This window comes from Hibiscus syriacus, unplaced genomic scaffold, assembly GCF_006381635.1.
Source record: "Hibiscus syriacus cultivar Baekdansim isolate YM2019G1 unplaced genomic scaffold, ASM638163v2 tig00116983_pilon, whole genome shotgun sequence".
Lineage (NCBI taxonomy): Eukaryota > Viridiplantae > Streptophyta > Magnoliopsida > Malvales > Malvaceae > Hibiscus > Hibiscus syriacus.
The window spans coordinates 894894-907964 of record NW_024063506.1 but is presented as its reverse complement, the minus strand read 5'-3'; the positions used below and the strand labels follow the sequence as shown (position 1 = coordinate 907964).

General features: G+C 31.2%; 1 pseudogene; it reads right to left on the bottom strand.

Annotated features, from left to right (window-relative positions):
- Nucleotides 1-5026: 5026 nt before the first annotated feature.
- Nucleotides 5027-6469, bottom strand: LOC120192895 (annotated as a pseudogene).
- Nucleotides 6470-13071: the final 6602 nt, after the last annotated feature.

Genomic DNA, 13071 nt, shown 5'->3' with positions numbered 1-13071 from the left:
TTGTAGTTAGGAGACTTTCACATAAATTCCCCTCATAAAAAGACATTGTTTCATAATTTTTGTAAAGATAAAATAACATAAAATAAAACAAAATAAAAGGGAAAAGAATTAAAAAATAATCAAAATAAATAAACGTGAAGGTAGCACAAAGACAAATATTAAATAAAAATAAATAAACTTGTGCAAACAATCCTCGAAAAGATACCTTCCCTTGTAATTGGGAGATATCATCGTAGATTTCCCTCATATAAAATTTCTCATTTACATATAATTACAAAATATGTAAAACAAACACATATGTAAAAGAATCAATCATAACAAAGAAATATTACATATCAAATTACAAAGAATGAAAACAATAAATAATCGTATTCTATTTAAAAGGACCAAAATAGAAAACAAAGAAACTTAAGGGACTAAAATAGAAAAAACACAAATTTAATTGATTAAAATAGCATAAACAAAAATTTAAAGGACTAAAATCATAAAAATAGAAACTTAAGGGAATAAAATAGCAAAAATAGAAACTTAAGGGACTAAAATAGAAAAAATAGAAACTTGAGGGATTAAAATAAAAAAATAAAAACTTTAGGGACTTAAACACAAATAAAATAAATCAGGTTCAGAAAATCAAAAATACTAAATAATACAGGTACTAGAAATGAAAATAACCCCTAAACAATATTAAGGACTAAAATAAAATAACCAGAAATATGGAGGACTAAACAATAATTAAATCATATGCAAGGCAGTGACCAAAATAAAAGATACATAAATATCATGGCAAATTCGAACATTCACAAAAATACACAAAACACAAAATCAGTGACTAAAATGAAATAATTACAAATATTGCAACCATAATCAAATGTTAACAAAAATGGAATAACATATAAAATGGTGACCGAAATAAACATTGAAAGATATGCACCCAAAACAAAATAATACAATACTTATATTAATGGCCAAAAGGGCATATTACAGAATCATAAGGACCAAATTTGATATTACCCAATGCGAGAAAATGCAACATCCGTCCCCCTCAAAACAACGTCGTTTGGTGTCTCATATATAAGATCAAATTCATGCCCAAAAATAATATCAACTTTCATTTTCTTCATTTCTTAAACTGAGGGGATAGGGAGAGAGAGCATTCTGGTGAGTTCCAAACGAAACTCATGATTTCCCTGAAATCGGTGGTCCTCCGCTACATCGACCATCGCTGATCGGCAGCCAACGTCGCTTGTCGGTGCCGGAGGAGAGAGAAGAGCACGCTACCCAAAGTGTTTTTAGCCCCGAGTATAGATTGAGCTTCATTTGGCCTGAATGGGACTCTAGAGCCGTAGATCTACAAAGGAACTCCTCGGTTCCTTCAGCTCCAACGACCGTCGGACTTCCCACTTTGAACCGAGGTAAGGGCTTCACTCTTCTTTACTTGAAACCCCGAATGGTTTCCCTTCCTTTTTGTTTCTTCTTTTTTATTATTTATTTTTCTTTCGAAAGTTCTCTCTTGAATCTCTATAATTTTCTCTCCCTCTTCACTGATATTTCTTTTTTTTCGCCATCTCTATCTGGGGTCTCCTTTTTTTCTCTTCGAATCCCTCTTTTTATCTCATCCCCAATAGTTTTTCATCTGTTGTATCTCTGAAAATAATTCCCCTCCTATATTTCTTCTCTCTCTTCTTCCTTTATCTTTGCATCCCTCTGATTGACGAGTTGTTGTTGATGGATGTTTGATTTGTGTTGAGACTGATGAGATAGGGCCATGGTAGAACTTAATCTGCCTTGGGATAATATTTGTCCTTGGTTTCCATTATTTTTATTTATTTTTGATGCTTGATATGATTTAGGGTCACTGTTGTGCAGGTGGCCGGCTGGGACAACCCTGGTAGGAGTGTCAGTGGCGACAGTAGAAGCACAGGCGGTGATAGTCCCCTTTAGTTAGGGTTTTAAAACCCTATTTATCTCGGGTCGACTGAACTAGGTCGGATCCATATCTGGGGTTTCTAGGCTGGTTTGGGTCAATTTGGAACCCGGAGTCAATTGCTAGGTTGTCTGGATTGGGCTCTGGGTCTTGTGTGTATTGGGCTTGCTTGGGTGAGGGCCTGATGTTGTAGTTGGATTGGGCTTCAAGGCATGTACAAAAATGTAATTGTAAATATGTTAATAATAATAATAATAATATAATTAATAATATTATTAATAATTAAATAAATAAAAAAAAAAAGTCAGGATAAAAATAAGTGCAGTTTGACTATCGAGTATGAGTCCATTATTACTGTAATGACTGCCAGTACTAATTCTCCTGATCTTGATGCCGTTAGTACCATTTTGTTGGATGCAGATGCTCGACAGAGTAGTCTAGGTGATAACATCAGTGATTCTGTACATTTGACTACACATCAAACTGTTGGGCAAGGGTGGTCTGGGCAGACTTCTAATATGAGCGGTTATGGTGACTTCAATTTGAGTGCTAACAGTCAGCATAATAATACTGGTAATCAATATAATAATAGAGGCAGGGGGCGTGGTAGGAATTCTTCCAGGCCTCAATGTCAACTTTTTGGTAGGCTAGAGCATTTAGTGGATAGGTGTTATTATCTGTTTGTGCTATCACACCTCAAAATATTGTGAATTCATCTCCCTACAGTGTTGTTTATTATAGTGTTGTACCCATGTTAAGTCAGTCTCATGTTTTTTTATCAAGTTCATAATCAGGTTCAAAATCATCTGGTTCAGCCATTTATGATTTCCACACCCTCTGCTGTTTCAGTCCATTCGGTTCTTCAATTTATACCAGTAAGTATGTCAAATTCTCCTACGCCCATGGTTTCTGCTCAAGCTCTCACAGCTTCTCAAGTTCACCTTGCTACACCCGAAGTTCTTGCTGATGATGCCTGGTATCCAGACTCTGGTGCCACCCATCATTTTACGAGTGATTTCAATATTTTGCAAGTTGGTTCATCCTCTTCTACCTCAGGTACTGTTCAAGTGGGTAATGGTAACTTACTGCCAATTCAATGTACCGGGCAATCTTCATTGCTTTCTAATTCTATAAAGTTTAGGTTGAATAAAGGCTTGTTTGTACCGAACATTACTAAGAATTTGGTGTATGTCTCTCAATTCACTTAGGCTAATAGAGTGTCACTTGAATTTCTTCCGGTTACTTGCTTGGTTCGAGACTTAGATTCTAAGGAAGTTTTGCTGGAAGGTTATAAGGAAGATGGTCTGTATAAACTTGGTGGTTCTAATCATGGGGGTTTGGTTGTTAGAAATAAAACCCTTGTTAATAATGGGTCTTGTCATGTTACTATTTCTAAAAATACTTTGGACATTTGGCATAGGAGGCTTGGGCATCCTTCTCTAGAGGTTGTTATTAAAGTCTTGTTGAAATGTAATGTTAACATTTCTTCTAATAAAATTGATTCTGCATATTCTGCTTGATGTCATGCTTGTCAGTATGGTAAAACATCTAAGTTGCCATTTTCTTTATCTTGTACTACTTATGTGCAACCTTTACAATTACTTGTGGCTGTGTGGGGTCCTGCTCCTGTGAGTTCGAGTGGTTTTAAGTATTATTTTCTGAAGCTGAAGTCTCAGGTGAAAGAAGCTTTTATTCAGTTTCATAAGAAGGTTGAACGACAACTTGGAGTTTAGTTGAAAATGCTTCAAACTGATTATGGAGGAGAGTTTGAGGCTTTGAGTTATTACCTTAAGGGTGCGTTTGGTTCACGGAATATAAGATTATAAGTGGGAATAAAAGATTACTAGGGAATAGGGTTAATGGGAATGTTATATTATTGTGTTTGGTTGGTTTGGCAGGAATGTAAGATTACAGTGTTTGGTTGGAGGAATAAAAGATTACTGGAATGTATATTTTACCAAATTGTCCTTTTTCTATATTTATTTTTTAACAAGTGAAATTCTAAATATTTAAATAAAAATTATTTATATCAAAATTCTATTTGTTGATAATATATTATTTGAGTATTTAAATATATCATGTATTATTTTAATTTTAATTAATATTAAATTTTATATAATTTATATTAAAATATATTAAAATTTTACATCAATATTTAACTAAATATTTACATAGTGGAAATTCTTCATAGATATTCATAATAATAAAAAGATGTAAATTATTTTTGTTATCTAATATATAATATTTATTATATCTTTTATATACAACAATTTATTTATTTATCTTTTATATTTATATTTAATTATGCATACTTTATCATTATTATTTATCTCATTAATTTATATTACAAAAACATAATTCAAATAAATAAGAAAATATAACACTAAAAATCATATTATCTATAATTTTATATTTCACCGTCATTCATCATTATCTTTGTTAATATTTTAATAAAATATTGTTGTCTTCTCATTGTGCTTTAAAATCCTTTTTTTTTTTTTTGCAATGCTTAAATAAATCTTATTTTAACCAAATTAACTATGGAAGGGAAATACAGTAAGAACTAATTCATGCGACCCTTGTTTTCTAACTTATTTTAACCAAATTAACTAAATCTTATATAATCGATCTTATGAGATTATAATTTTTAAAATTTGATCTTATGTGAAATATTCTCTGATGTCGGGACATGTAGAGGTCGAGTGGAGGGCATTAACTTTCAGACAAGGGTCGGGATAGGCCGAAAACTCGACCCACCCCACCCGTGCCCATCTCATCAGGATGAGAAGTCTTGACTCTTCATTTTTCCTTGAGTATCCGCTTCTAAAGTATGTGTCGAGCGTGTATATATATATATACGGAGATGCAACTTCTAAGGATTCTCCAAATACATGAACTTCTTTAAAAAAGGTCACCATACCAGTGTGAGATACATACTAGCATCCTACACTCACACTCGAGTCCGAATAACATGGGGAGAATCATCTGTAAAAGTAATAATTGGAACTCGATCGACAAAACCCTGCAACTTAGCATATTAACATAATCCTGTAAAAGTAAACTGGCCCCTTCATGGCTCTCAATGCCAAGTCCAATAATTTCAAGAGAATCAATAACTGCTCATTAGGGAAAGCAACAAAAAACAAAACATTAATAGTTTTGACAACAATGATGAAGGGGTGATCCTATATGGTTCCTAGTTCTCTATTTAGATAATCTACGAACATCTTTTTAGCGCTGTCAGCATCAGAAGGCGGAGGTCGCCCACTCAAACTTGTTTGTCCCGTTAACTTGATGAACCTACGCCGTAGTCTTCATAGCTCAGGCAATCCAATAGGTTGGGAAATATCAATACTTGGTAAATCCTGACCATTAGAAATAGCAGCAAGTGGTCCTCCAATGGCTTGGGATTGTGCCTCAACAATAACATTAATCACCTACTGTGTAGCTTTGTCCATCTCATACAAAGAATTTGCATATGAAAACCGTGTTTTGCGTGGCGATCGTCGGTTGCAAAACCTTAACATCGCGTGATTTTGAGTCCACTTTTTTCGTCAAATAAGAAACTGCATCCGCAACGGCATTACATGATTTCTCCACGCCATCAATTTGAGGCCTCAACTCGAACAACGTGAATCCCATCTGTTTCTTCTATCCGGATTCTCGAACCTTCTAACTAAATCCTCAAATATGACATCATTATATGCTGCCTCTCCTTTCTCCCTACGGTCCTCGTTCCATTTCCTACACTGCATATCCTCAACATCGCAATAAACGACACAATACCGTATCCCTGCAGCGCGAGCCAAACACCATAGCTCATATCGGTAACCCTTGATACTATTCAAAGAATCAACTATAATGATATTATCTTTGGACACAGATCTATCAACTTCAGACCGGAGAACTCCCCTCAAGTTCTTCTCCGCCGGAATATAAGCATAACTCTGATTGCGCTCAAGATGAAACGAAGCTTCATCAATGATCCTCACCGTCTGTTTGCATTCCAAATCATTCAAAGCTTCAGCCAGACATATTGCAGCTGTGGATTTCCTACTACAGGACTGTCCACAAATTACCACCAATGTCATTTTCTCTTGAATACAAAAACTGGGTTATTGAGAATTTAGCTGCCCAAACAATAAAAACAAATTATTCAGAAATCAAGATTGTTCATACGACTAGCTAAAACTGTAAATATTCTTCAATATTTTCAGATTAAAAGATGAATACTCATTACATTCAATTAAAGCAAAATCAGCTTCCCTTCATGGAATCATGATTTAAGAAAATTATAATCCAATTAGAAACAGGCCGAGTCAATTACCCGAGACTAAACGGATAGAACTAAGTTCTACATCGTTTTTCAACAAAACCCAGAATCAAGGTAAAACGAAATATAAACATAAAAACAGAAAGAAAAAAAAAACTTATGAAACTACTGACAAATCAGAACAACGCAAAAACGAAAAGTTCCAAATTGATAATTTAAGGAGGTGGAGATGTTACCTTAGCGTAGATTTGAATCGCAGGTGCCACAAATAGAGGAAGGGGGTGGGAGGGAAGAGAAGTCTATGATAGGAAAGAATTATAGACATAGACATAAACACCCAAGACACATAAACTGATAAATCTGAAAATCTAACAGATAAAAGTCAGATCCCATACCGTAGGATTTAATTTGTGCCGTGGAGTTCAAGAACAAAGAACGTTTGCGAGAAGAAGCAGAGGCAAACGAGAAAAGAGGATATTTTAGCCCTTAAAACAGAAAATAAAGAATACATAAGAAAAGCACGGAATTAACATTCTCAATAAACAGAGAATTTTTTTTACTGTTTAAAATATATTATTATTTCCTATTGAGAATATTTTTCATCCAAACATAAAAATTTGAGTCTGAAATAAAAAATACCCACGAGGAATCTCCATGATCCAATCACCCCTAAAGTTCAAGGAATCGTGCATCGGAAATCATGTCCCCATACGAGAAAAATGGGTGGAACGAAATCATAGGCAAATAGTGGAGATGGGGATTTCTTTGCTTGCGCAAGCTTCCATGCCTCTGATATACTAGTATGTTTCCTTTTCAAGTGCGGTGCTCCTAATAAATAGAACGCCAACAAGTGCTCTGTCAGGTATGGCACTGTATGAGAATTTTTTCGCAAGCTGCCTGATTATGGTTTATTAAAGGTTTTTGGTTGTATGTGTTACCCTTTGTTAAGACCTTACAACAAGAATAAACTTCAATATTGGTCGTCGTGTGTACTTTTCTGGTATATTCTTCTGTTCATAAGGGGTATAAGTATATTGTGTCTAATGGTCATATTTTTATTTCTAGGCATGTTAGGTTTGATTAGTCCGTTTTTCCTTTTGAAAAAAATGTCTTCAATACCCAATAGTCAAACTCAAGTGTCAAACAGGTCCACGAAAGAGTCTGGTTTTTCCTCTTTTCTGTTTGTATTACCTTCTGGTCATAGTTGTGTTTCACCTCTAGGAAATAACCTTTTGTCAAGTCCGTAAATAGTTCGGTGTCAGGAGTAGGTACTGCTGGTTTAGGTTCTGGAAAAACTTTAGGTGCTTCTGTAGGTCCTATCATGTCATGTCAGCCTGCAACATGGTCTAGTTCTTTACCTGCAACTTCTTTTCCAGCAGTGGCTATTCCAACAAATAATCTGTCACCAGTAAGTAATTGTGTAAATCCCGTTTTGGCTCAATCTCCCATAGAGTCTCCAAGTTAACATATTTTGTCTTCTTTTCCCGTTTTTCATTCTTCATCCAATCCTTTGTCTTCTCATATGGAAAATCCGTCTTCATACACTGCTATTTTATCTTCTACTCATGCACCATCTTCATCATCTACATCATCTCCAAATACTACATCTATTTCGTCACCATCATCATTATCATCATCCACATCACCCAATATTTTATCTTCTTTCATTTCACTTACATCATCTTCATCCATTTCATCTGCAAAAACTGTTTTCATCTCTTTATCATTGTGGGAACGATTTTTTTCTTAAAAAAAAAATAAAATTTTAAAAATCACAATAATTCTTAATTATTCTATTTTTTATTTAAAAATAAATACGATTTAAAATATCTCTCATTTCAAAAAATTTTAGACTTCTTTTACGATCGAAAAAATACGATTCGAAGAGTCGCCATCAATTTTTGATTAGGGTGTGATTGGGCATCCAAAAAAGCTTTGTCATTTTAAATAAAAATTAATTTTAATTAAAATAATAAATTGAAGTCTGCGTTACAAAAAAATGAGTTCAGAAGTCGGTTACGTGTGGGGAAGGATTAGTACCTCCACAACGCCTTAAATCGGTACCTAGTCGATTAATTAACGTCTTTGCAATGAACTTTACAAATTCGAACTTAATTTGACTTTTAATCACATAAAACAAAGATATAAATTTAAAAACATTCAAAAGCACTCAAATGAATTAAATTAACATTACCGAATCATTTTAGAAAGATAAAGAATGTTCGATTATTTACAAATATCGAGACCAGATCTTAAAAGCTATAACAACATTTTCTCGATAAGTTTAAATAGCCGAACATTTCTTTTTCTTCAATTCCCAAATTTTAAAGTGATAGATCAATTTTTAGGCGTCACTGATGGGATACATTTTTATTTTAAAATCATTAAAAGCGGATCTCAAATGCGTTATGACAATCCACTTAAAATAATTTTAAATTAATAGTATATTACCCTTAATCTAATTATGTAATATATCGAGTTATGCAAATGAGGTTACCCTGCAATAATTAATTAATTTAAAAAAATGATATTCTATTAACAAAGAAAATATTAAAAATTCTCGTGTAAAGTGACATGTACATACAAAAATTATATCATATATTTATATATACTATACTGTATAAACTAAATGCATGCTAACATATAATGCACAAACTTAACTTAAAATAAAAAAAATTAGAGCCCAAATGTCTAAACAACAAACGTTAAATACAGTAATATAAAGGGCAAGAATTAAATACGCGTAAAATAAAGAAACTAAAATTAAATACATAAAAATTTCGACTTAGGGATTGAATTATAAATATGAAAAAGAACATACTAAATGTATAAACAAAGAAAAATTCAAAACAACTAAATTCATAGACTAAAATTAAATATGTAAAAAAAAATTTACTGTCTAAATTAAAACTTTCCAATATCTCAATTTAAGAACTAAAATACAACAATCCAACACTAATGGACCTTACACGCAAATAACCTTTTTTCAAAACATGGGTTGATCATCATTGGAACACTGTCGTTTTTACAAATTAATATATATTATTTTAAATGAAAATTTGCCCCACCCCATTTGATTTTATCTCTTCCCAGTCGCATTCCATAACCTTCTCCCTCTCTCACATTGTCGCTTCTCTCTACATTCCCCTTTTACTCTAAAATCTGGAAAAACAAAACAAATAACCCCTATTTGGAGCAACTATCAACCGTTGAAATCCCCATTGGTTCTGATTGTTCATAATGTTCATCATGCGCTCACTAGAGGGAAGGCTAGTATTTTCAAGGCTTAAACTTTTGTATCTGAGGGGGTCATTGAGCCTTCAACAGTTTTTGAAGCATCGTAACAACCTGCTTGGAAAGAAGCAATTCAAGCAGAATATTCTGCTCTTCTTAAAAATGGCACTTGGGAGCTTTAATCTTTACCTCCTACACGTAAGCCAGTTAGATGTAAATGGTTGTTCAAGGTAAAACATAAATCGGATGGAACTGTAGAACAATTTAAAGAACGTTTGGTTGCCAAGGGGTATTCTCAGGTGGCTCGTTGTGATTTCCGGGCTATTCTAGCTACCTGTGTTCTTCAAGGATGGAAAATTCGACATATAGATGTCAACAATGCTTTTCTGAATGGGGATCTATCTGAAGAAATCTATATGAGCCAATCCCCTGGCTTCGAGCAATATGAGCTAAATGGTGAGGAATTGGTCTGCTGTCTTAGGAAGGCTATTTTTGGCCTTAGACAGGCTCCGAGGGCTTGGTATAGTACTTTGAAGACCACTCTTACAACCAAGCTGGGTTTTTCCGATTCAAAGGTTGATTTGTCTTTATTTATTAGAAATGGTGAGAGGTCCAAGCTGTTGTTAATGGTCTACGTGGATGACATCATCATCACTGGTAGTGATGATAAGAAAGTGGATGAGGTAGTTCAGCAGATCAATGCTGAGTTTCTTTTCAAGCTGAGTTCTTTCTTTGTATGAAAATCCTTCAGCATTGAAATATATTGTTACTTAGTCAGAAAAGGTAAATTGTTGAGCTTCTGACTAAGGCTGGAATGGATGGTTCGAATTCAACTCCTACGCCTATGATCGTGGTGCCCAAGTTAAAGGTTGGGGAGGGTGCCACATTTGAGGGAAGTTCTGCCGCGCGGTGTTTAAAAAACGATTAAAAAAGTAACATGATCGGTTAAATAAGTGATCAATTAAAATTTAGACCAGTTATGTTATATCATTTAATCGGAAATATTATCAAGTACAATAATATATTAGGTACCGCTTATATAATGTAATAGGTAAAGCTTATATAATAAAATAGGTTAATTACTAGAAACATTATCATGCACAATAACATATTAGGTACCGTTTGTATAATGTAATATGTAACGTTTATATAAAGTAATAGGTAACGCTTATATAATATAATAGGTAGCGTTTATATAATGTAATAGGTAACGTTTATATAATGTATTAGGCAGCGCTTATGTAATAGGTTAATTACAGGTAAAAATATGACAAAAACAATTTCATTATGACAAAAACGGTAAAATTTACTTAATATGTTGAAAGTATCGATTCTTTTATAAAAATGATAGATATTTTACTATATAACAAGTAAAAATATGATAAAACCAATTTCATTATGACAAAAATGGTAAAATTTACCTAATATGTTGAAATTATCAATCATTTTATAAAAATAATAGATACTTTACAATATAATAGGTAAAAATATGAAAAAACAACTTTCATTATGATATAACCGGTAAAATTTACTTGATATGTTGAAAGTATAAATACTTTTTTGAAAGTTATGTAATTTATGTTTCAAAATTTTTTAATAGTGTTTCATGTTTTCGACCTACAATATTAATTTAATAATTTTATTTACACAAAAAATTATTTGATTATTTTGATATTTTATAAAATATTATTTAGAATTTAAATTTAATAATTTTAACCAAAGATAATAATAAATATATAATATTTATGTTTATTATTTTTAATTTAATAATAATATATGCCGTAACATAATCAATAGACGTGTATAATTACTAAATTAATATCTTAAATATCACTCAAAAGATAACCTTAAATTAATGTTTTTCACAGTGAAATACCTACCTATTACATTAAACTACCTACCGGATATGTTGAAAGTATCGATTCCATTTAAAAAAGTATCGAAACTTTTGGAATTTAAAAGAAAAGCAGTAATAGCGCCTATAAAGTATCGATACTTTATAAAAATGTATCGATATTTTACAATGTCACAGGTAAAAATATGATAAAACCAGTTTCATTATGATAAAAACGGTAAAATTTACCTGATATGTTTAAAGTATCGATCATTTTATAAAAATGATAGATACTTTACAATATAACAGGTAAAAATATGACAAAACCAGTTTTATTATGACAAAAACGGTAAAATTTACCTGATATGTTGAAAGTATCAATCCTTTTATAAAAAGGATAAATACTTTACAATATAACATGTAAAAATATGACAAAATAGTTTCATTATGACAAAACCGGTAAAATTTACCTGATATGTTGAAAGTATCGATCCTTTTATAAAAAGGATAGATACTTTACAATATAATGGGTAAAAATATGACAAAATCAGTTTCATTATGACAAAATCAGTAAAATTTATCTAATATGTTGAAAGTATATATACTTTTTATAAAAAGGATCGATACTTTTTTGAAAGTTATGTAATTTATGTTTCAAAATTTTTTAATAGTGCTTCTTGTTTTCCACCTACAATATTAATTTAATAATTTCATTTACACAAAAAATTCTTTGATTGTTTTGATATTTTATAAAATATTATTTAGAATTTAAATTTAACAATTTTAATCAAAGATAATAATAAAGATGTAATATCTATGTTTATTGTTTTTAATTTAATAATAATATATATCGTAACATAAAAAATAAATCATTAGACGCGTATAATTACTAAATTAGTATCTTAAAACTCACTCAAACCATAACCTTAAATTAATGATTTTCACAGTGAAATACCTACCTATTACATTAAACTACCTACCGGATATGTTGAAAGTATCGATTCCATTTAAATAAGTATCGACACTTTTGGAATTTAAAAGAAAAGCAATAATAGCGCCTATAAAGTATCGATACTTTATAAAAATGTATCGATATTTTACAAATATAACAAGTAAAAATATGACAAAACCAGTTTCATTATGACAAAAACGGTAAAATTTACCTGATATGTTGAAAGTATCGATACTTTTATAAAAAGGATAGATACTTTACAATATAACAGGTAAAAATATGACAAAACCAGTTTCATTATGACAAAAACGGTAAAATTTACCTGATATGTTGAAAGTATCGATCCTTTTATAAAAATGATAGATACTTTACAATATAACAAGTATAAATATGACAAAATCAGTTTCATTATGACAAAATCAGTAAAATTGACCTGATATGTTGAAAGTATAGATACTTTTTATAAAAATGATCGATACTTTTTTGAAAGTTATGTAATTTATGTTTCAAAATTTTTTAATAGTGTTTCATGTTTTCCACCTACAATATTAATTTAATAATTTCATTTACACAAAAAATTATTTGATTGTTTTGATATTTTATAAAAATATTATTTAGAATTTAAATTTAACAATTTTAACCAAAGATAATAATAAATATGTAATATCTATGTTTATTATTTTTAATTTAATAATAATATATACCATAACATAAAAAATAAATCATTAGACGCGTATAATTACTAAATTAATATCTTAAAACTCACTCAAAAGATAACCTTAAATTAATGTTTTCCACAATGAAATATATATGGACACTTATATATATGTATCGATACTTACCGACAACCAAAG